General features: G+C 40.3%; 1 long non-coding RNA gene across 1 annotated transcript in view; it reads left to right on the forward strand.

The window, feature by feature from the left end:
• Positions 1-8,435: 8,435 nt before the first annotated feature.
• LOC103887945 overlaps positions 8,436-24,232 on the forward strand; it is a 41,260-nt gene continuing 25,463 nt past the window's right edge. Inside the window, exons 1-3 of the long non-coding RNA XR_004179115.1 lie at positions 8,436-9,482; positions 10,310-14,732; positions 15,622-15,755. This is a non-coding gene — a long non-coding RNA (uncharacterized LOC103887945). The remainder of the gene's footprint in view (positions 9,483-10,309; positions 14,733-15,621; positions 15,756-24,232) is intronic.

Below are 24,232 nucleotides of genomic sequence, written 5' to 3' on the forward strand. Positions count from 1 at the left end.
GTAAATAAATGTTTGTTGAATTGAATTGCAAATCAATCCATTTTGATTCTTGATAAAGAAATGGGAGAGAAAGAGACTGACTGGTGATTTCAGGCTGGCAGTCACCATATAACTACCCTAGAGGAGAAAAAAGGACCAGGATACCACCAATGCAGGAAGAGTGTTCAGCTCTAGTGGTCCTAGAACCTTCGTTGTATCTGCTCACTTGGGAGAAGATTGGTGTTGTCTCACCACCTTTACAAATCTTCTGGGAGGGGCTGGAGGCTGTTATCTGGACATATTTCTGGCAAATTTAACAAATCTCTTTTACACATTGCTATCATTATTCTTTTCCTGTACATCTCTGAATTATAGTTATGTATTTGACAAATATTTATTAAGCATCTACTGCATTGCAGGTACATATCTGGGTACTGGAGATGCAGCAGAAAATAAGACAAGCAAAACTTCCAGATCTCCTGGAGCTTGTAGTCTAACAGGTGAGGCAGACAATAAACCAGATGCTTGGCTAAAATGTGTGTATTTGAGATAATAATATGTTAAAGAACAAAATGAAGGAGAGTGGCGAGTGGGGAATTTCTCTGACTAGGATAAGAAGAGGGTTGTAACTTCAGATAGGTTGGCTAGGGAGGGCTGGGTTGAGACAAGCCTTCCGAGGGAAGATTGTAAAGAAGTGAGGGAACAAGTTCTGAGGTTGCCTGAGAGAGGCAACTTCCAAGTTCTTGGAAGAGCACCTGTTAGTGCTCCAAGAAGGAGCCACGGCTCATGTCTTGGGAACATTGTGTTCCTGGTTGGTGTGCCTGGAGTAAGTGAAGGGGCAATGGGAGGAAGGGGGATCCCAGTGACGCAGGTCTCATTGGTCATTGTGGGGATGTTGGCTTTTATGGCAAGTGACGTAGAGGCCAGTGGATGATTGTGAGTAGAGGGGTGCCTTGACGTGAGTTGCATTCCAACAGGATTATTTTGGCTGCTGTGAGGATAACATGATGTGGATCAGGCAAGTAAGGAGTCCAGTGTCATAATACATAGGAGCAACATTGGTGGCTTAGATAAGGGAGATAGAAATGGACAGGGTTGTTTCCCGACACAATACTGTTCTTTTGTCTGCTTACTCTTGTTTCTCCATTTCTAGCAATAGTTATGAATTCATAATTCCTGTTGACATTTCCTGCACTTTCATGAGTTTCTTGAGCCCTGTCTGTTTCCCCTGTTTCATTATTATCAAACAGCTCAGCTGTGATAGACTGCTGATCTTCATCTTCATATTGATTAATTTCATTTTCACATGCATCACCCGCGTTTCCAGCATCTTCTGCACAGTTTTCAGATGATGAGTCATTTGCGAACGACAGATTTTCATTATAGGAGTCATCTTTGGAGCAGGATGTGTTGGACTAGACTCAGGTAAAATGTTTGTTCAATTCTGCTTAGTGCTGTCTCTCATGAAATGGGATTTGATGGGTTTCTTTGAGCCCAACCACTGTCGAAATAATTACAAAGCTGTTTTCTCTTATTTATTTGCTGATCAACTGGGAATTGTGTTATTGTTTTACATGGGAAATGTAATTCCAGCAGTCACTGCTTTTAAATGAAATGATAACTGTTCTGCATTGTGATTGTATAACATGCCCATTATGAACTGAGGACCTTGGTCCCTTGAGTCAGGATTCCAGACTGGATGATGGGGAAGGAACCTCACTCCAGCTCACCTCAAATTGGTTAACAGAGGTCTCTCATTTATGGCAGGGGTTGCAAATTGAAATACTTCTCAAGATTCATCAGCCAAAGTAACTGGGTGAATCGGGCATATGTAAGAAAACAGGGACTGGAGGGTACTGTCTTGCTGAACTCTATAGGGATAAGCCAAGGTCAGTGCCATTTGGTAGTTATCTTGCCTAAATGTGGTTTCAGTATTAACAGATTTCCTTAAAAGAAGTCAGAAATCTGTATTATTATGGGCACTCTGATATTTAATTGTTTTTTTCATGTTTAGAGCAACAAAATAGGTCTTTGACCCAGATCCAATTCAAATTGTCTGGTTTGTAACTCCTGATTCACAAAGATACCTTTGCACTTTCTGTATTTATGATGCTTCTTTTATCTGCTTTCAGTGAGAACAACCACATGGGACTCTGTATAGTTCAAGCTTACTATAACTGACAGTAAAGACTCTTACTTAGGAAAAGTAATAAAATACTTTTTCCTTCTTCTATAACAAAATGCCATAGACCAGGTAGCTTATAAACAACAGAAATTTGTTTCTCACAGTTCTAGAGGCTGGAAAGTCCAAGATCAAGCAAGCCATCAACAGACTCTGGATCTGGTTCACACATGGCACCTTCTTGCTTTGTCCTCACACGGCAGAAGGGGCAAATGAGCTCCCTTGGGCCTGTTTTATAAGGATATGAGTCCCATTTATGGGGGCTCTGCCCTCATGACCAAATCACTTCCTGAAAGACCCTACCTTCTAATACCATCGCCCTGGAGGTTAGCATTTCAACAGATGAATGTTGAGGGTCACAAACATTCAGACCACAGCAGGGTGGTTTTCTAACATAACCATGTTCTGAAACTGGCCCCTGGAGGACTGAGTATTGAATCCTGGCCTGAACTGACCCTTAGGTTCTTGGTTCTGTGCTTCACTTCCCACCAGTGAGTCGATGGTGTTAGTGGAATTGAACTCAAGACTCTGACTCCAAATCCTGTGTTCTTTCCTTCTTTTCTGTTCCTCCTTTTCTTCAAAATCCAGTGCAAGTATCCATTTGAGTCAAGCCTGGAGCACCACCGGTTTATAAGGAAACATCCTCTTTGGATCATCTTTTCATGGCCACAGTAGGATTTAGAAGAAATGCAGGACCTGAACTGAAACCAGTGTTGTCCAATCTCAGCACTGCAGCTAGTCTGCTTGGCAACCAGAGCCCAGGCACTGTAGCCTCTGAGACTTGTACTGCAGTCATTTAGGAAAATCTGTCTTGATCTGTTTGTCTCTGTCTCTGTCCCTCTCTTTCTCCTCACCAACACTGTCTCTATTTTAATTTTTGAACTTTAAAAAATGCTTTAATTATTACTGGTAAGTAAAAAAGTCGTGCTAATGAGATACACATCTAGAAAAAGGTCACCTAGACTTTCCAAAGTGAAAATTGACTTCATGAAGAGCCAGCACCACCAGCTTTAAGCCCTGGACAGTGCTGCTAAGTGTATACCTTAAAGTGGGTAGGCATTAGCTGGGATCATTTGAAATACAGATTTTGATTCATTAGGACTAGGGTGAGCCTGGACTTTTGCTTTTCTTAGGAGCTCCTGGTGATGTTAATGAGGCTGATCTGTGGACCATACTGAGTAGCAAGGCCCTATAAAACTGCTACCTCATCTCTCTCTTCCTCTGTCTCTTCATCCTCAATTATATGTTTTCCTTCAAACATCAACATTCAGAATAAATGAGAAATCATGTTTATTCAATATATTTATTTTTCTGTTTTGTTTAAAAGTGACTACATTTTAGCTATACTATGAGTTAAAAAGACTTTCTGTGTGTGTGTAAGGAGGGATAGCTTTTCCAGGAATGAAAGTACCATTGAGACCATACTTTGCATGGTCCCAGATCTAAATGGCCAAAATAAATAATAATTATAATGATATTATTATTATTATTGGATATATTCTTTGTTAAGCACTGTATTAATGTTTAACTTAGTACATCTCTTTGCTTATGATAACCATATGAGTTGGGAACTGTTGCACCGATCTGAAGTTTATACATGACACATAAAAAAGCAGGGCAAGAGACTCTAAGGAACTGGTCCAGGGTCACAGAGCAGGTACATGGTAGAGGCAGGATTCAACTAATACCTGGGATTATTCAAAACTTCAAATCCTATAGAATTTGGAGGTATGCCACCATGCAGACTGAGTATACCATGTCCTCAATAAAAATGACAGAGGGAAGTGTTTCGTTGGTATCAGCCCTAAGGCTTCTGGTCTTTTTTTTTGTTGCTGGGTTTTCCAGAGAGCGTCCAGCTTCAACCAGTTTTCTGCAGTACTAGGACAGGTATCTGGGTACCAGAAGTGACCACAACAGGATATAGCAGGTGAAGATTAGCCCAACCAAGAAGTAGACTGAACAGTTGAAAAGAGGTTCTCAAAAGGCATGAGGAATCAAAAGAAAAATGCATGACATGCATTTCCTAAATAGCCCAATTGTTGGGGTTCTCCCATGCTGAGGGATTGAGGAGAAAATATGATCAAACCCTTGCTGAGGATTTGGCCATTGGCATGGGCTTCTGGTTAATCAGGCCATTTCCTAAGTAGAGGCAGGTCAATACCATGGGCAATAAGGGTCCAGGTGATCCTGAGGGCAGGACATTTAGGGAGGCAGCTGAAAGGCCCTCTACCAACCAGGCATGAGACAAATGTGATTCTCTGCCATCCACAACCAGCCCAGAGAGCCCATCACCACCAATAGTATAAAAAAAATGGTGAAGAGGGTGAGCTCTGGAGCCAGACTCAGCTATTAACAGGCCTGGGCCCTTTGACCCTTATGATACTCAAATTCTTCATTTGCAAAGTTGTACAATGGTATCTTCCTGATGGGACCGTAGTGAGAATTAAATGAGGAATTATTTCACTATTGTAAGTGAACTAGAGATAATCCCTGATTTTCTTCACTATAATATTTCTGGGCATAATGTTTCTTAATACAAAGAAGGGAGTGAATAAATACTAATAGTTCTTATATGAATGATCACATAAAGACCCTGCTCATAAAAGCACTTAGTACAGGACCTGGCATAGAGTAGAAACTCAGAACTTTGCTAGTATAAACATGAAATTTCACACAAGAGAAAGACTCATCAAGACCGGGTACTCTCAGGGAAACCCAACAGTTAGGAAATAATTTTATGATTCAAGCTAATGTTTAAATAATGCTTACTGTCTGTGTTAGACACTCTTGTAACCAAGCATTTAATATTCATCAATACACTAAAATCTCTAGACACCCCCATGATGTACAGGGTATTTTTACACACCCACCCCATCTTGCAGATGAGAACACTGAGGCATAGAGAAGATCATTATGTCATTTAAGACCACAGATCTCATAAATGGCAGAACTTGACTTTAAAAACAGAAGGTTTGGCTCCAGGGCCCATATTCTCAATCACTGTCTACCATTGCTATTCATTTATGAGACTTCCAGGGTGTGAGGACTTGCCTCTAACCTTGTACCTCTTTGAGCCTACCCTCATCTCCATTCTAGAGGTAGTAGGGCTCCTTGGAAAGAGAACCATGTTAGCAGGGAATTGTCTGTAGAAATTGGGGAAGACCATGTGGGCTAAACCGGAAATGTACTTTTTCATACAAATGCTTTTTAATAATCAAGCAGAATTACGATTTATTAAAATTAAATTGTGGCTCCTTTTCCATCACAAAAGCTGTATTTCTAGTTATTCAATGGAAAGATCATGCATAAAGAAAGCAAAAAACAGGTAGTATTTGGCAACACTGGTCATAAAAAAAAATAATGGAAACATTATTTTTTAACTAAAATAACAGTGGAAAGAAGTCAGAAGATGGTGTTTTAGGAAGTTTTAAAAATCTTCTTTATAATCTTTGTTTTTTAACTCCATAATAATAAATATTCACAATATTTTAACAAAAAATGTGTTTTTATAAAGAATCCTCCCACCATGGTGATAATAGAGAAACCTTGGTTATTGACTCTCAGTGATAGCTTATAAACGACATATAGAAAAATCTGAATAACCTGGAAGCTTCTTTTTTTTTTTTTCTTTGAGGTATATCCCTTCATCTGGCTCTGGATCCAGTCAACCCTACCTTTCAGAGATATCAATTTATAAATCACCTCTTCCTCATCTCATTCCCCTCTATCAATTTCTTCTCCTCAGCATTTTAACTTGACCAAAATCTCTGCCATCTTAAAAATACTTCTTTTGGTCTTATGTTTGCCCATATTGCCCTATTTCTCACTCATACTGAATAATATTTTGTAATATGAAAATATTTATCATTTAAAAATTATCTAACATTTTATAACTAAATTTAACTCACTTATATTTATTAATTGAACATCTATATACCATTGCATTGGTATCTTTCCTTTGCTAGGTACACTTTTTTTAACTTGACTGTTATCAGTGGATTGGATTTACTTATTTTTGTGTTTATATAGTAGTTTCACAGTTTATATCTTATTTCTATTTTTTGACATTTATATGTACACTTTAAATCACATACATGGAAAATTATCCATCCAGTGTATCTTGAGTCAGTCAGTATCCTCTGAGCAAGAAAGAAACGTTAGTATGTTTCACTCCTCTCCAGTCTCACTTCCTTATCTATGATACAGTGACCTTTCGAAATTTCAATTCCAGAATCACATTAAAACTATTCACACTTTAGAAGCATTTGGCTTGGCTATGCTTCTATCCAACTTATCAAAGTGTGAATGAAGAGGTTGTATTAATTCTGCCTTCTTTTAAAGGTCTATTTCTTTTTTTTCCCTTTTGTAAGATTTTTTATACATTTTCACTTATTATTTTTGTTGTATATATTTGAGGAGTACAACATGATGTTTTGATATACATTACATAGTGAAATGATCACTATGGGTAAGTAGATTAACATATCCATCCCCTTCCTTGTTTGTCTCTTTTTTGTGGTAAGAGCACCTAAAATCTGCTCTCTTAGAAAATTTTTAGTATATAATATTATTAACTATAGTCCTCATGCTGTACATTAGATATCTAGACTTATTCCCCCTATTTACTTGCAAGTTTGTACCCTTTGACTTATAAGGTCTCATTTCCTTCTCCTTGCTCCCGTAACCACTGTTCTACTCTCTGTTTCTTTGTATTCAGCTGTTTTTTTTTTTGTTTTTGTTTTTTTTTTTGATTCCACAATTTGACCTTATGTTTTACTGGTTACTTGTTTTCTACCCTTTCTTGTATGTCATTTTCTTCTACCATAGATTCTTTGGTAATTTTCCTGTGGTATATCTTCAAGGAACTCAAAGAGACTCTGTGGATGGTAAGGTTTCTGATTTCTTACATGTTAGCAAATAGTCAAGTGCCTGTTTGATCAGATCCACTGTCTTCTAGTTTACAATGTTATCTGGCCCACAATGATAGCTAAAGACAATCAGAACTTTAGCCTTTAAAGGGAAATGACTTTAGCTTTTCTATTTTCAGGTTTTTATCTTTGGATTTGGTTCTGACATTTTATCATACTGTTTATAGGGGTGGGTCTTTTATTGGCATCAGTTTTTCTGTTGCTTAATGTTCAAAGGCCCCATTCAATTTAAAGATACTTTTTATTCTTCAGCTCTAGAAAATTTTCTTTTATTATGATTATTTGTTATATAATTTTCTTCTTTCCTTCTAGAACTCGTTCTTGATAAACAGTGGAAATTTTGGATCTATATTCTATGCCTTTAAAATTATTTTTTTGCATCACCGTGAGCCAGGATCATCTCCTCATCCCAAGATCCTCAATTGAATCATATCTGCAAAGACCTTTTTTCCACATAAGGTAATATTTACAGGTTCCAGGGGCAAGGACCTAGTATCTTTGAGGGTCCTTATTCAGTTTCATAAGGGCCCTTTTAGTTCCTTCTGATTGTAGACCCTGAGGCTGGAGTTTTATTATGTGTCGGAAGTCATGACGTTGTCCTCATCCATCTGATCCAGCTTTGCTCGACTTTCTCACTTTCTCCACCCTGTCTCCTTTTTCCTGGCCCTTTTGCTTCCTTTTTCCACCCATTCAATCTTTCCAAGCACTTAACCTCTTTTCCTTTTTCTTTTCCACTCCCCCTTTCTGTCCTTCCTTCACCACCTTCTTCTTTCCTCTCACTTTTACCTTCTTTCCCTTCCTTCTTTGCTTTTTGCATTCTTTTTCCCTCTACCCCTCCTCATCTCCTTGGTGCCTGCCCTCCACCTTCTCCTTCCCCTTTTCCCATCCTCCTTCCGCTTCACTTACACCATATTCTCACAGGTTGTCTCTGCCTAATATCTCCACAGCTCCAATCAAATATTCTCACCTTGAACCACATCAGGAATTCTTCATCATTTCTGGTTTGCTGAATTTATTTTTTGTTCTTGCTTTCTAGGATCTTGATTCACTTAATTGTAAAACAGAAAAATCAATTTCTGAAGTCACATTAAGTTTTTGCAGGTTGGCCGGGCACGGTGGCTCACATCCATAATCCCAGCATTTTGGGAGGCTGAGATCGGCAGATCACTTCAGGTCAGGAGTTCCAGACCAGGCCGGCTAACATGGTGAAACCCCCTCTCTCCAAAAACTACAAAAATTAGCCAGGGGTGGTGGTGCAATCCTGTAGACCCAGCTACTTGGGAGGCTGAGACACAAGAATCGCTTGAACCCAGGAGGCAGAGGTTGCAGCGAGCCAAGATCATGCCACTGCACTCCAGCCCAGGCGACAGAGTGAGACTCCATCTCAAAGAAAAAAAAAAAAAGTTTTTGGAGGAAGGAATAATATTCTTACAATTTTAATACCTGGAAATGCCTTTTTATTTACAATATTTCTTTAGACTGTGAACTTCCCATAGCAAAGACTCTTCCATATTTGTTTGAATTTACTTAATGCCCAGCACATGGGGTTACTCTTACATGTTTCTGAAATGCATGCTGTTGTGGATTTTGTGAAATGAAATGCATGTGTTTTTTTTAACTGATCACTCAAGTTGATTAGACTGCCATGTCCCACGCAAAAAGAGGGTGCTCAGAAAGTCAGTGATTGGATAATAATTTGAGAATACTCAAGTTTCTAGTAGTCCTAGTTAGTTGAACCTAAAAATGCCATTAACCCTTTCTCAAAGAAGCAGATTGGAGGTGAGTAGCAGTTGTGTGGCTTTTTGGTGTGCAGCTGTTCACTTTCAAAACTTAATTTAAAACAATAAAAAATGTACCTCGAAATCATTTTGTTTCCTTATTTATTTAATGTGATTTATTCTAAATGCGTTTCATATCACCATAATGTATTGGAGCTCAACCACCACCTGTTATTTTGTAGGGGAAATAAACAAGACCTCTCTCATCAGATGAGTTAATTACGCTGACATATTCACTCCTCCCCAGAGATACCATAAACTAAAATGCCGCAAAGCTTTAATTCAAACAAGCAGGCTGGAAACAAGAGCTATTGCAGTGGTATAATTTTCTTTGGGAGAATCAAAAGCTCAACACAGGCTTGAACTTAGGGGGCAAGATAGCTGGAGTTGATCAAATGGAGGCTTGTCTAGGGTCGCATAATAAATCTGTAGGTGAGTTTAGCTTGAACCCATTTCTCAATGTTTTGGCACTATTTTCCAACCTTTGTGCTTCTGAGCATCATGTGGTCATTTTTTAAACTGTTTCATCCCGTTATTTCTCCCTCCCCTCAGGTGTTTGTCTGGGGATGGCTGTGCACCCGGAAGGCCATTCGCTCCATGAAGAACCTGAAGGAGGTACCTGGTCCTACCTGGATTCTTGGGTGTGCGGGCAGCAGCAGCAGCAGCCATAGGGAACTTCATCCTAAGGAAATTAAGCACATGTTGCATGAGGCTGCTGTGGGGGTGCCTGGTCAGATTCTCTAGTGGTAGAACCTGAGATGAGGATTCATGGGCAAGCATTTACTGAGAATGTTCCCCCAGAAGAATTGTATAGGGTGATGGGAGAAGCAGCCCAGGGAAGGGAAAGAAGCCAGGCAAGATGTAACTTCAGGCAAATCTCAGCCTCAGCCTGATCCTGTGGGGAGCTCAGGAGTATAAATCTCACCCCAGATTTTTTTCTCAACTGGCAGCAAAAGAAGTGGGCTTTCATACTCCTCCTACCATTGGTCCCTGGCTAAGAGCCACTGGAAGAAGCATAAACTCCTGGACACTTTTGGTTTTCTTCCCTGTAAGCAAAGCAGCCCTCATAGCCGTGGCAGCTCCTTAAAAAGAATCACAGGTGTAGGAAAAAGCCCAAAGAAAGGGGGGAAGTGGGTATATGACCCACAAGAGACTGTAAGAAGGATTCAAGGTGGCGTGAGAGGAGAACAGCAGAGTCTGCTGTCCCCAGTAAGGAGTATCAAGTACTCTGTGCCTGCAAGGTGGAAGCTGGGGGAGGACCCCCACCTAAAGGCTGAGTACCTACAGTCTATATAGATTTTAAGGACCTCTAAAGTATTTGAGCCCTAAAAACTAAAAAAAAAAAAAAAAAATAGTTGTAACAAAAAATTCACTTGAAATTAATGCATTTATTAATTCAACCAATATTTGTTAGATATTTACTAGGTTCCATTCTGTTCTAGGTGCTGGGGTTTCTGTAGTGGATAAAACACAAAAATACCAGACCTCATGGTGAAAAGAGAACGACAATAAACAAGATAAGTTAGATCTATGGTGTTGAGGAGGGAGGCGGGACTTTAGTCTGGAGACTGGGTTCCGTCGACTCCAGACCAAATTGAAGACTAGCTAAAACAGGGACCCCACGGGAGCAGCTTTCCCTAAGACACCTCACCCGTCTGCCATGTCAGTTTACCACTGCCATGGCAACACCCGGGAGTTACCACCCCTTTCCATGGCAATGACCCAAGGATCCAAAAGTTACCACCCTTCCTCTGGAAATTTCTGCATCAACTGGCCCTTAATCTACAAGTCATTAAAAGTAAGTGTAAATATGGCTGCAAAACTGCCCTGAGCTGCTACTCTCGGCACACTGCCCATGGGGTAGCCCAGCGCTGCAGGAGCAGTCACGGAGCTGTAATTCTGCCGGAGCTGTAACACTGTCACTTCAATAAAGCTGTTTTCTTCTACTCTACCACTGGCTCACCCTTGAATTGTTTCCTGGGTGAAGCCAAGAACCCTCATGGGCTAAACTCCAATCCGGAGTTGCCTGTCCTGCACCAGCATCTTATATTCATACGTTCCATAAAGAAAATAAGGCAGGGGAGGAGAAGTAAGTAGAGTCCGTGGTGGTGTGGGCAATGTAAGTTGTACTTTTAAATAGGGTGGTCAGGGCAGCATTCTCTGCTATACATAATGATTGCTGGGAACTTTTGGGCAAATGAGTAACTCAGAACTAAATAAGTAGCTTAATAAACAGTCTTTCCATTTGTTTTTCACCAAATACATTTTTAGTTCATATGCAATGGAAGCAGGGTCACGTATTATACAATTCCAGAGAGCTCCACTCAAAACTGGGCTTGTCAACATGGCAACCCAGGGAGTGAGTGCATTTTAATATTCTTGACTTAACACAAGGTGGTACCTCCTATGACAAGAATGGCCAGGATTACAAAAGTCTTAAAAGAGCCCTTCTCACTTTGGTCACGTAGCATTGCAGGTCTGCAAGTCAAATGACAGGGCACCCTAGGAAAAGTGATGTTTGCCAACTGAACTCTTGGAGGTAGATTGATAAATCCACAAACCAATTTATTCATTTACAGCAGGCCATGTAGCCGGCACAATAACTCAATCAGTCTCTTTCCTGGTATTGACTTACCTGAGGAACCAAATTAATTATCAGAAGGTTGCTCTGCTAAGTATGGAATTAGAAAGAAAGGAAATTGGATGGTCTTAAGGGATTGTTCTTACAGGCTTGGATAAATCCTGATAAATTGCCTTTAAAGAGAAAGGAATGCACTGCTCTTTGAGAACCTGGCTCAGTTGTAACCACCTTCTCCTTGAACTCTGATGCTGACCCAAGTTTGTCATCCAAGGCTTTTAGTTTACATTTGTTCTTATATTACCTCGTTTCAAAAAAAAAATCTAAATTGCATTGTAAATCAATGAGATTTTAAGTGTGCTGTGTTCTGACTGTGTCCAGGGAGGTATTTTAATCTCATGGATAAATGGTAATCTTTCATCAGAGATAATTTCCTCTTTTTGATCTTTCTCTTTATTCCTTTGTCTGTCTTGCTTTAGGTCCTTTTTCTTTTTTCTCATCACCATAGCAAATGTCTCAAAAAACTGTGGTTGTAAAATATGCAGATAACAACCACGCCTTTATTTCATCATAGTGGTTAGGAGCACACACTCCAGCTAAATCCTGGTCCTTCTTGGTGGCTGTATGATCTTAAGTAAGCTCACTTTGCTTCAATTTTCTTATTTATAAAATGGGAATAATAACAGCCATGATATAGAGTTATTCTGATGATTCCCAAGGGCCTCAGAGACCTAGGATCCACAAAATCAAAAGTATGTTCATAAAAATATTAAGGAGTATATTATGTTCATAAAAATATTAAGAAGTAATTAGCCTTTTCACTTAGTTGACTTTTGGAATAATGGTGCAAGATCAATGCTGGGTAGACAGTGGTGCCTTAGTATGACAAGTGGTGGCACCAACTGTGCTAGCAGTCTTGGTATTCTGCACCACTTGCGGGGGGAAAAATGAAACTTAAGAACAGCCTTGATGAACTAGTAACATTTCTTAATTTTATTAAATCTTGATTTTTTAATGTTCCGTGTGATAAAAAGGGAAGTGTATTTAAAGCACTTCTGCTATATAAGGTATCATGATGGTCGTTTCTAGGAAAACACTTGTATGATTGAATTGGGAGCTGAAGTAGACACGGCTTTCATAAAACATTTTTATTTGGAAGAATGGCTGACAAATTATGGTAATTCAGACCTCAGAATCTGGCTGATTTTTGTTTTGAAAATGAGCAAAACGAGTATCCCTGCAAGGAAAACAGCAAGTGGTATTTGTTGCCAATGATAAAATCCTTATTTTCAAGCAAAAATGAGAATTTGTAAAAGTTGAACCCGCCACTGTGAGCTCGACAGCTTCCCCATGCTTAAATACTTTTCCGATAAGAATGGTGGTGATATGAACTATGTCAGAATCTGGAATATCTTCATAACCTGCTAAGTCAATATTTTCCAGATGACCAATGTGTGATGTTACAAAACCATGCATGCATTAAAGGTCTATTCAAATTGCAAGATAGACCAAATGGATTTTAATGTAGCAGAGTATGAAAAGCCTATTGAATATGATTTCACATTCCACATTGTAGTAACCTTTAAAAACTTATTACTTGTTGAGTTTTGGTGTAGTATCAAAGAAGAAAATCTTTACTTATCTGAAAAGCTTTTTAAAATACTCTTATTTTTTCTAAGTACACACATGTGTGGGAGTGGATTTTCCTCATATACTTGCCTTAACCAGAACATATTATTACAGACTGAACACAGGGAAGGATATGAGAATGTAGCTGTTTTCTACAACTAGGCATTAAAAATGTACTTCTTACTAAATATTTTTTGTTTTGGAAACTATAGTTATCCTTTTATAGGCATATGTTGTTTATATTAACATGTAATGGATTCACTGTCATTTATTATTAATTTATTATTATTTTAGCATGAATTTTTAAATAAACATATTAAAACTTTCGCAGTTTTAATTTCTACCATGGCAAATGTTGATTGTGATAAGCCATATAAACAAAAACTCTCTGGGAAGCTCAATGATTTCTAAGAGTGTGAAGGCATCTTAAGACCTAAAAGTCTTGAGTGTCACTGATTTAGAACATTGCTTAGCTCATAGGAAAAGGCATATAATCCTTAACACTTTTATTGGCTAATTCTTCATACGCCTAGAATTACTTGTTCCCAAGGTATGTATAATTTTAATAACAGTTAACTTTTATTAAAGATTTACTTTGTGTGTGCCAGACACTGTGCTATTTGCTTTGCATGTATTATGTAACCTAATTTTTAATAAAATGTGATGAGATAGGTACCAATGTTAGTTTTGTTTTATAGATGAGGGAAATGAAGTACGGAGAGGTTAGGTAATTTGACCAAGGTCACACAGCTATGGAATAGCAGAAATGAGACCCCAGGCAGTCTGATTCCAGACTGCCCCTCATGACTTTTTTTCTATGTGAGTTGTGTTTATATTATTTCCCCATTTAAATGCTCTGAGTCCCCCACCAACTAGATTGTGGGATCAGAGTCCATTCCCCTGACTCAACCCAGGCAAGTCTCCCCAGTACTTTCTAGGAACTTCCAAAAGAGTACCTCTCTCATGGAGCCACAGTGAAGTCCATCAGCAGTCATCCTCCACGTTCTTCTCTATTCCAATCACTCTCTGGTTTCCACTGGTTACCAAACGAGTTGAAGTTTTGCCATCACCTTCCTAATGATGCTCTTCATATGTAAGCTATTACCTCACAACATCTGGGACACCAACAGGTGCTGGTTCTATCAAGACTGGCAATATAATTTGCAGGATCCAGTGCAAAATAAAAATGTGGGGCCTCTTCTTTAAAAGTTATTTAAAGTCTGCAGCTGCAAAGCATTGATCAAGTACAGAGTTCCATGTGAAGTGCTTTTTCAGTTGCATGCCTGGGGAATTGGCTCTGGGTTCTCTGCAGAGATGGGAAATACCACAGCCTTTCTGAATCTGTCACAGCTTGTGCCCCTTGGGCATGAAAGCAGGAGCCTCATGGCCCCACATACTTTCTTGTGAAAATGGGTCCTGCAGCTTCCAGTCTTTAGTCCTCTAGCCAGAGACCATCGAATCTAGTACACAGGGATGGAGGTGCTGATGCCTTGACACTCCCTCTGCTATCTTGTCTTTCCTCTCCTTCCAGCAGCAAAGCCAAGCCTTTGTGCTCATCTGTGGTTGTGACCAGTTGGAGAGACATTAGGAGATGAGATACTGTGTTCACTCCTCACAACTGTACCAGGCACCTGAGATATTCCATCACTATTCTATGAGTGAGTAAATTTAATATGTAGAAAGAACTGAGAACTTTTTCTTAAAAGCATGAAGAGCAAGACTTTGTCGGGTTATAGAGAAATCAAACTATTTTTTTCTTAAGCCAAAGAATGATGCTAACTGCCTTATTTAACCGAGCCATGGGAAGGATAGAGCAGGCTGGTTTCAGACATATATGGATCTAGGGCCCTTAGCCCAGTCTGACAGTCACTATGAGGGTCTTATCCTATTTCTCTGACTGGCCTTGACTTCAGACCCAGAGCTATCCCTGGACCCGTCACTGTGGCCAAGGGAAATGGTGGGACCGTTGGCCCAGATTGTGCCCACTCATGTGGTCAGGAAGCGGGCAGGGGTGCTGTGACCATCTCTCACCATGGTGAGATGGGAGAGTGGAGTAGGAGCCATTTGCCCCCGAAAGTAGTAACTATTCTGGATAGAACCTTTATGGCAAAGCCATGGTTCTTCCAAAATAACCCTTTACAGAAATGTAAACCTGAATGTGGGCAGGCAGAACAATGAGAGCCAGGAAATAGGATTCAGTTTAAGAAAATCTGGTTTATTAGAAACTGACATCAGGTGAGTGCTGACGCTTATATCTTCCAAAGCAAAATTTGGGAACCCAGAGAAAGTGAGGTCCAATCAGTAGAACCTCGCCATCCTGAGAGACACAGGGACTAATCCAGTGAATAATGCTCATGTGTTAGGATTTTTGGAGTTCCCACCAGTGGTTTTCCAGTGCCAGGGTATGAGAAGATAGTCTCCATGTCCAAACTCACAATTTCAGAACAAATTTCATCAAGATAAAGGTAAAAACAAACCATGACCTGGGAATTTTGTCAGTTAGATCACTATTGCAGAATTTATTTAATGCATACCCATGTCTTACAGCAAAAGGCAAATATGCAAATGACACTCAGGTATGAAAATCACCCCTCCTCCGTGAACTGGTGGCCTGTGAAAGAGGAACCCAGAGAGGAATTGGCATACTTCCATTTCTATATTTCCTTCGTTTGGCACCAAAGGTAGTATTTTTGCAGTATTTTGCAATATTTTGTCTATATTTGTTCTCCCAACACCCAAAATGAAGGGAGCTGATGAAGCAGAGGCAACCAGGAAGTGGGGAGGGTCACTTTCCTAGGGATGGGTGGAACCAGTGAGAAGCTGTCTGATTTGCAGTGGTTCAGTGATTTCTTAAAATTCTTTGCAGGGCTGACCTATTTCTAATTCCTCGAGCCTGTAGTCTGAAAGGTCATTAATCTGGGCTCGGCTCATGGTGCTGAGGCTTAAGACTTCTATTTCTTAAATGCCAAAGGTGTGTCAGGTTTTGAAATGCTGGTATCTCTATTCAGGCATGCAGTGGTTAGTAGAGAGGTACAGCAGCACTTCCTTTTGTCAGGGAAGCATTCACGTGACCAAAGGAGCCACCTGTGTTTTTACTATTTTTTATTTTTTATTTTTTTTTGCCATTTGGATCTTTGCCATGGATTCAAAAGACAAACCAATCTCCCCCACACACTTTCTTTTTTCCTTTTTTTTGTCAAGTACAGGGACAAACAGGTATGTGTTTGCTAATGGGTGACAGCATCAAATGTACTTCCCAAGAGTCAAGTTGGAGGAAAACATGGAAAGTATCAATTTATTCTTGTCACTTTCTGTCTCCTCATTTTCTATAGAATGAAATCTGAGCTCTTTGTTGTCACATATGAGGTTCTTTCTGGTCCTCTTTCTGCTTCCTTCACTGATCTTCCTTCTTGCCTCTCCCCAAACTTACCTTTGACCTCTAAGAACCAGTCCTGTCTCGGTTCACATCAGGGCCTTTGTAAATGTCATTCCTGGCCTTCTCACCTGGCGGATTCCTGCTGACCTTTCGGTGGATGGTTCTTCTTTAGGAGGCCTCACCTGACTCCCCAACCCTGAAGGAGGGACTTCTCTTTGGTGTTCCCATAGCAACCAGTGCTTGCTGCAGGAACGCACTTCCTCTGCATGTAATTGCTTGTTTACTTGTCTTTCTTCCCTATTATGCCTTTTCTTGTTTCTTTCTTTTCCTCTTTCTCCTTCTCCTCCTTCATTTTAATGCATTTTCCTTGCATGAAATCCAAACATCATAGATAAAGAATGCCATCCTCCTGGGCCACGCGTCAGATCTCTTTCATGTCTCTCTAGACACACTTACCAGCCACTTACTCCCACAGTGCGCTGGGAGCCTGACCTTGGGGTCTGCTTTGACAGGCCTTTTGCCTTCCAGCTTGCTATTGGGCTTGGCCACTAGGGACACAAAAGAAGGTCGGGCTGGGAGGGAAAGGGTTTGATGTATGTGTCCCCTACTTCCCTCCCTGCCACATTCCCACCGCTGATTGTGTCACTCTAACTAAGGCTCTAGGTCTCCTCAGGTGTCCCTCTTCCTGCAATCACCTCTTGGGCTCTGGTGGCACTTTTTCTTCTTGTCCTTCAGGCCTGGGCTGGTGAATGGTTCCTGCTTTCACTATTCCAGAAGTTCAGCTCTGTACCGTGCTGCTCTCCTTAAACCCTGCCTCTCTGTAAGGTGTCCCTGTGTTAAATATTCCTTCCACTACCCAGGGTACGTGTGCATTCCATCATGCTGAGAGCCTCACTGATTCTTATAATCACTTCCAACCCTAGTCCTTGCCCCTTCCTCGAGTTCACCCAGTTATAACTATGTCTTCTAGAATATCACAACCCTAGATGCTGGCACAGTATCACACACATAGAAGGAGTCCAATAAATGTTGACTAAATGCTATTATTGAATCTTGGGCTCCCAGGAGAAGATGGGCTAAAAGTTGCTAATTCCAGCCAAACACTCATTTCCTCTGCACATCATAAAGATAAAACAGGATCACAGTTGTTAGAGTGGAAAATTCCCTCACTGTTACGGCAGCAAATAGCCAGTATGTGTTCCAATGAAAGACTCAGGAATGGGTATAAAAATAATCCACTGTATACCATCAAAAATTGAAAGCACATTCTTTTTCTTTGAAACAGTTTCGGCTTGTAGAAGCTTTCACTCCAACAACCATCCATCTAAAACTTCTCTCCAAGGGCACAAGTAAAATGCAACTTGTTTCATAATAAGTCCCAGGAGTTTACTTTAAAGACATGATTACCCAGAAGGCAATGAGAGCTGTCTACAATTTCTTCTGTTTTAAGAATATTTCTATCCTAACGAAAGACAGGATAGCACCAAAGTTTCACTGGAAATTTTGGCTTGTGAATTATACAGGAAATAGAAATTTTGCATATCTGTGATTGATCGTGGATTGGACCTCATTCCCCCAATTATAGTTGCTCAACTATGGAGCATAAGGCCCCATCAGAAGCCCACCTATCTGTCAGATCAGCAGTAGGCCAAGCTGTAAGCTGACAGCCTTTATTCTACCATGGTTTCATTGCTGGAATCAGTGACTATTTCAAAACCAAGCTGGGGCATTGCATACTCGAGCCATTATTATAGCTACTATTAGCAGTGCCCTTACTAGGTACTTTGCACGTCTTATCTCACCCAGGCCTCCCATCAGCGCCATGAGGGGGATGCTTTTAGCATCTCCATCTCACAGATGAAGACACTGAGGCTTAGCCAGATGAAGGGGCTTCTCCAGCTGAGTGGTACAGGCAGTACTTCCTTTGCAGCCTAGGTTCCTTATCACGTTTCCATTCACCTGGATGGAGGTGAGTCAAACTGCCTTTGGGAACCTCCAGCTTCCTGCTGGGGTTTGCCATTAGGGGCACCAAAGAAGATGAGAGCGTCGGAGAGAAAGGGTTTGCAAATTTGCAAATATGCAAAATTTTTATTTTTTGTGTAATTCACAGGCTGGAATTTCCAGTGCAACTTCGGAGCTATCCTGTCTTTCTTTAGGTTAGAAATATTCTTGAAACAAAAGAAACTGTAGACAGCTCTCATTGCCTCTGGGTAATCATGTCTTTAGCATAAACTCCTGAGGCTTATTATGAAACAAATTGCATTTTATCTGTGTCCTTGGAGATAAATTTTAGATGGATGGGTGTTGGAGTAAAATTGAGTCTGGACTGCCTCTCTTCTTTGGTACCCACTTCTACTCTTGTACTTTTCTCATTGTGTTGCATTGGCTCATACTCAAAGGCAAAAAAAAAAAAAAAAAAAAAATTGGCACTAGCCACATTTGGTTCACAAACTACTTGCCCTCTAAGGTTCTTAAAGGGTGTGAAATTTTGCTGGATCACACTTCAGAGTTGCTCATAACATTTCTGATTTTATTAACTGCCTCACTCCCCCATCTTTTTAGGTCCTTGGGTAAAACTCCACGAAAAAAAGAGAAACAATGACCCATTGACAGCAATCCTCTGACTGTAGCTTTTTCTGTTGTCTTTAGATTCATGGAGTAGACATTCAACTAAGCAGAGATCCTCCTCCAACCCCTACGTCTTCCCTCTCACCACACATTCCCATGCCTGGCTCTTCTTTACCTTTGAAATGTCCTTGTTATCCGCATTAGTATCAGCTGGTTCCATTACGGCACAGATGTCCTGACATGGACATTCTAGGGATTTAATTCCCCACCAGGCACCGGTTTGGTAAAGTTCTCTTTATTCCACAACATGAGCACTGTTAGCATTTTGGTCCTGACAATTCTCCGTGGTGGGGGCCATCCTGGGCATTGTAAGCTGTCGAACAGCATCCCTGGTCTCTACCCATGAGATGCCAGCAGCATCTCCAGTTGTGACAAACAAAAATGCCTTCAGATATTGTCAAATATCCCCTGAGGCCAAAATAACCCCTAGTTGAGAACTACTGGTTTAGTGAATGACAAGTGGGACCTGGCAGCAATACAGGTAACTCTGCACATTCTTACACATCAAGGCTCCTTGGAACATGCTCAGTGGTGACTGTGAGTCTCTCCCAGGAACAGGGGAGTTAGAAGCCCCCAGGGTGAGGATCCCAGTGGTTTTTTTTTTTTTTTTTTTTTCTGAAGCCCTTTCATATTGTATGGCTATAGTAGCTCAGGGTCTTAATACATTCATTTTTGCATGGGTGGGGTTTCAGGCTGCAACAAGATCTTGTAGGGACACTATCTCTGGCTATTAGGTGATCACAGTTCTGTGCATTGTCTCACCCAGTCCTCACAGTAACTCCAAAGACAGATTGTATTATGATCCTATTCTACAGATGAAGGAACTTAGGAAAGTCACACATCCAGGTCATACAGGTAGAGAGTGATGGAGCCAAGACTTGAGGCGAGGTCTTTTTGATTCCAGGTATGGATTGGCTGATTACAACTGCTTCTTTGGTGATAAGAGAGGGTACTGGGACTCCTCTATTTGAGAAGGAAATGCAGTAAGTGAAAGAAATGGTGGAAACTCAGATGCTGGACAACACATCCAGGAGGCTGGCTCCTCTCCATCAATAAACCAAGAACAGTTGCTTAGTGCTGTCACTTCAGAAAACTGACTGAGAGAGGCCAGATAATGATCCTTTCTTCTCCATATCTATCTGCTAGTCTAACTTCTCAGTTCCATGTTCTTCTTAAGGGGCAGGAAGGCTTTACTCAAGTGTACTATTGCTGTTCAATGAGTGTTGCCACCTAGTTTAGGTACAATCACAAGATGATTTCATTTCATAAGCTATGTGAGGGCAGGACAATGTCTGTATTGCTTGCTGTTTTATTCTCAGCACTTGGGGCTCTCAATGAGCATTTCTGAAATGAATGAATCAATGAATTAATGGATACATCTATCTTGAGAAAGGGTAGGTAAATTTTTACTTTTATTGCTTTTCTTAGATTTTTAATTCATGAGCAGGAATTAGTGATGGGTTTCAAGGTGACCAAACTTAATGTGGTACTTACATTATTGAAGTGGAATCTTAAAAATCTCTCCTATCCATTATATGTACTGAAACATCACAATGTACCCTATAAATATGTACAACATTATGTGTCAATTAAAGTAAAAGGAAAGAAGATATATACAATCTGTGTTTCCAATACACATCTTTTGGATGACAGCACACCATAATATGGCATTTCACAAAAGCAAGACAAAACATAACAAAATGATCTGTGGGTACATTGACTCATGATTAAATAACACTGACACTCCTAGTAGGAAAGATTTGCCCATTGGATTTTCTTTAGGTCCTTCTGTCTGGTTGGGGAGAAAGTCTCAGTTGGTGCTAGTGTAGTCTTTAACATCACACTATCACTTGTTAATCTCCCTCTTTGACAAAGGAAGAGCAGACTTCAGGCTCAGACCCTTCAACAGACAACAAGTCCAGATAGAATTTTATAGCATTTTAATGTTTATATTGTGACATAGTCAAGTTGGTCATCTATGTAAGGCAAACGACACTTGGTGTTTTATGTTTATGGTTTTTGTAAAATATTTCCCTTTTATATAAATCTAGTAAAAAAAAATGAAGGGAAAATTATTGAAAGTAAAGCATTTCATGTCTTTATAACGGTTGTTGCATAGACATGGCAAACATTTTTGATGTGGTACACAAGTGGGTGGAATTTGAGAAACACTGTCACACCTATTAAGAACAAAGAAGGAACTGGTTTTTAATCCTAAATTTACACCTTGCTAGAAAGGTGGCCTTACAGGAAATTCTTTAGCTTTTCCAGGCCTTGATTGTCCTCAGATGGAAATGGGGATAGTATGTACATAATAGTTTTGTTATAATATTTTAATGAGACAATATGTGTAGAATACTTTATTACCTGGCATTTAGGAATAACTCAAAAAATGGTTGCCATTTGTTGTTTAGATCTTGTTTCCCCATAAGCTGATGCCATTAAAGACTGACAATAATACCAGGGAATGAAAAATATGCCTTATTTTATTTTCAGATGGTCTGGCTTGATGATATCAAACCTGACGTGGCCTGAAGAGACAGACAATGGCTCTTGCTAGCTAATTATTGTCAGATGGATCAGCAGCCGACCAATACTTCTAAAACTATTGTTTTTGGCAAATGTTCCTCAACATTTTCCTGGTGTATAAATAATGATCTCTTGCAGAAAGTCACTTCCTTTAGTTTCCTTGGTGTACGTTTCATAAATGGTTTGCTTTGGCAGGTTCTCCAGGAAGTCATTTTATCATAGCTACAGGTGGTTTGTGAAGAATTCATTTTGGTTAAGGAGGACACCTGATTACGCCTGCCTTAAAAATTTTCAGGCCATAACTATTTGGGAAAAGTTACATTCTCTTGGGTCTTGACCATCTATTCTATGTCTTGGGGCAGATTCTGAAGGAGATTCTGGGTAAAGTCTGGAAATTTTGGTGGCTTAACTGGGTTACCCTCTGACTCCCATTCAAGCTTTTTTGTTGTTGTTGTTGTTGTTGTTGCTCTCTCCCTCTCCGATCATCTGATACTCCAAGAGTAAAGTCGAGTAACCAGTGTTGGTGAGATGGAACCAAATGGTGAAAGAAAGAGAGAGAGAATTTTAAAGGGCTGTTGATCAGGAAAGACATATGAGAGAGCGAGGTAGCTTGGAGAAAGGGAAGGGAGTGGTGCTTGGGGGAGGGCACCTGGATCCTGGGGGCCCATTCATCACCTTTATGGGGGCAGTAGATAGGAGGGTAATGTCAGAGGATTGCTTAGTATTTGGGTACATCTTCTTAGGGGCAACAAATTCCCTCCCCTCCCAGCAGAGTTCTACCAACAGACCGAATTCATTAGCACAGAGGTTGACTGCTGTCATAGGGACCCAGTATGAGCTTGGCTGAACCAAAAGAGAAGCTCTTTCTTTCTCTAAGCCTAGGACTGCTATAGTACGGCAGTACCATAGTATCAGTCATCCAGCCCCTTCTTACTTGTTGCTTCTCTGTTTTTTGACAACTTCCTTGTTTGGCTCAAAATGGTTTACTACCATACCCACATTTCAGCTAGGGGGAAGAAGTAAGTTCAGAGGGGTGGGCAAGGTCCTTGAGAAGCCATGTTCTAGAATTTGCACACATCACCTCTCTTCACAACCCTTACAAATATTTACCAAGCACTTCAGCCTCAAGCACAGTGAATAAGGCATATTAGATTTCTACCTTCAGTTTAAAAGGCCAGTTAGCATTCTTCAGGGACTACAGTCTCATTTCCTTGCCCACAAATATTTATCAAATTTTGAGAAAAACATATTCATTGTTTCCCATATTCATTGTTGTACATGAAGAACATTGCTGAGTTCTGTCTGAGTGCTGGGGTAACAGCAAAGACAGTAGGCAGATCCTCCCTGCAGGGAACATAGTCTGCTAAAAAACAGTAATGAACAAATATGTGAGCAAACAAAAAAAGTAATTGCAGGCAGGGCATGGTTGCTCACGTCTGTAATCTCCACACTTTGGGAGGCTGAAGTGGGAGGATCACTTGAGCCCAGGAGTTCAAGGCCAGCCTAGGCAAGATAGTGAGACTGTGTCTCTAAAATTAAAACAAACAAACAAACAAACAAACAATTAGCTGGGCATGATGGCACATGCTTGTGGTCCCAGCTAAATGGGAGGTTGGGGAAGGAAGATCACTTGAGCCCAGAAAGTTGAGGCTGCAGTGAGCCTTGTTCGTGTCACTGCACACCAGCCTGGGCAGCAAAGTGAGACCCTGTCTCAAAAAAACAAAACAAACAAAACAAAACAAAACAACAAAAACAAGTAATTGCAGATTGTGGCGAGTGTTTTGGAAAAAAAACCCAAACTGAATGCTTAAAGAGAAAAGAATGAGAAATCATGTTGTTTGAATTGATGGCTTCCAAAGCTTTTTGAGGCAGTGTCATTAGAAAGCTTATCCTTGAGAAGGAGGGAGCCAAGTGAAATTCTGGGATGTTGGAATACTATACAGCAGTGAAGATGAAAGAGTCACAGCTACATGCAACCATGTGGATGCATCTCAGAAGCATACAGTTGAGTGAAAAAAACATCGCCTAAGACTATATACACTATGATACAATTTTTTACAAACCTCAAACACAAACAACCAAGTAGCATATTATTTCAGGATGCATACATATGGAATAAAACTAAATACAAAAAAGACATGAGAATAATGAACACAAAATTCCGAATAATGTATACCTGAGTGGGAGAGGAGGAGAAAATAAGAGGATATTCAAGGTAAAGTGACAGTTTTAAAGTTAGATTGTAGGTTCCTGGATGCTAGTTTTGTTGGTGCACTTTCTAACTTATACACGTGTTAAATGTATTTTTGAATACATTTAACAGTGCTTAATACAACACATTTTAAAACATAGCGGAGGGGCATTCAACTAAGTATCTAGGGAGTCCCGGCAGACAGTGTAAACTGGTGAAGTGGCTGAGTGGGTCCCTGGGGAACACCAGAGCACCTGCCTCGTCTACAGGGACGCCATCGCCCAGTCCCTGCCCAGGGTTGCCATGTGAGCTTGCAGGCCAATTGCCCAATAACATCCATCCAGAACGTCCGATTTTTCTTAAGGAGCCTCACATCTGACATTTGTATTTTTACAAAACACTGTTCCAATGCTGGCAACGATTCCACATTTCAA

Source organism: Papio anubis, chromosome 16 (genome assembly GCF_008728515.1).
Source record: "Papio anubis isolate 15944 chromosome 16, Panubis1.0, whole genome shotgun sequence".
NCBI classification, from domain to species: Eukaryota; Metazoa; Chordata; class Mammalia; order Primates; family Cercopithecidae; genus Papio; species Papio anubis.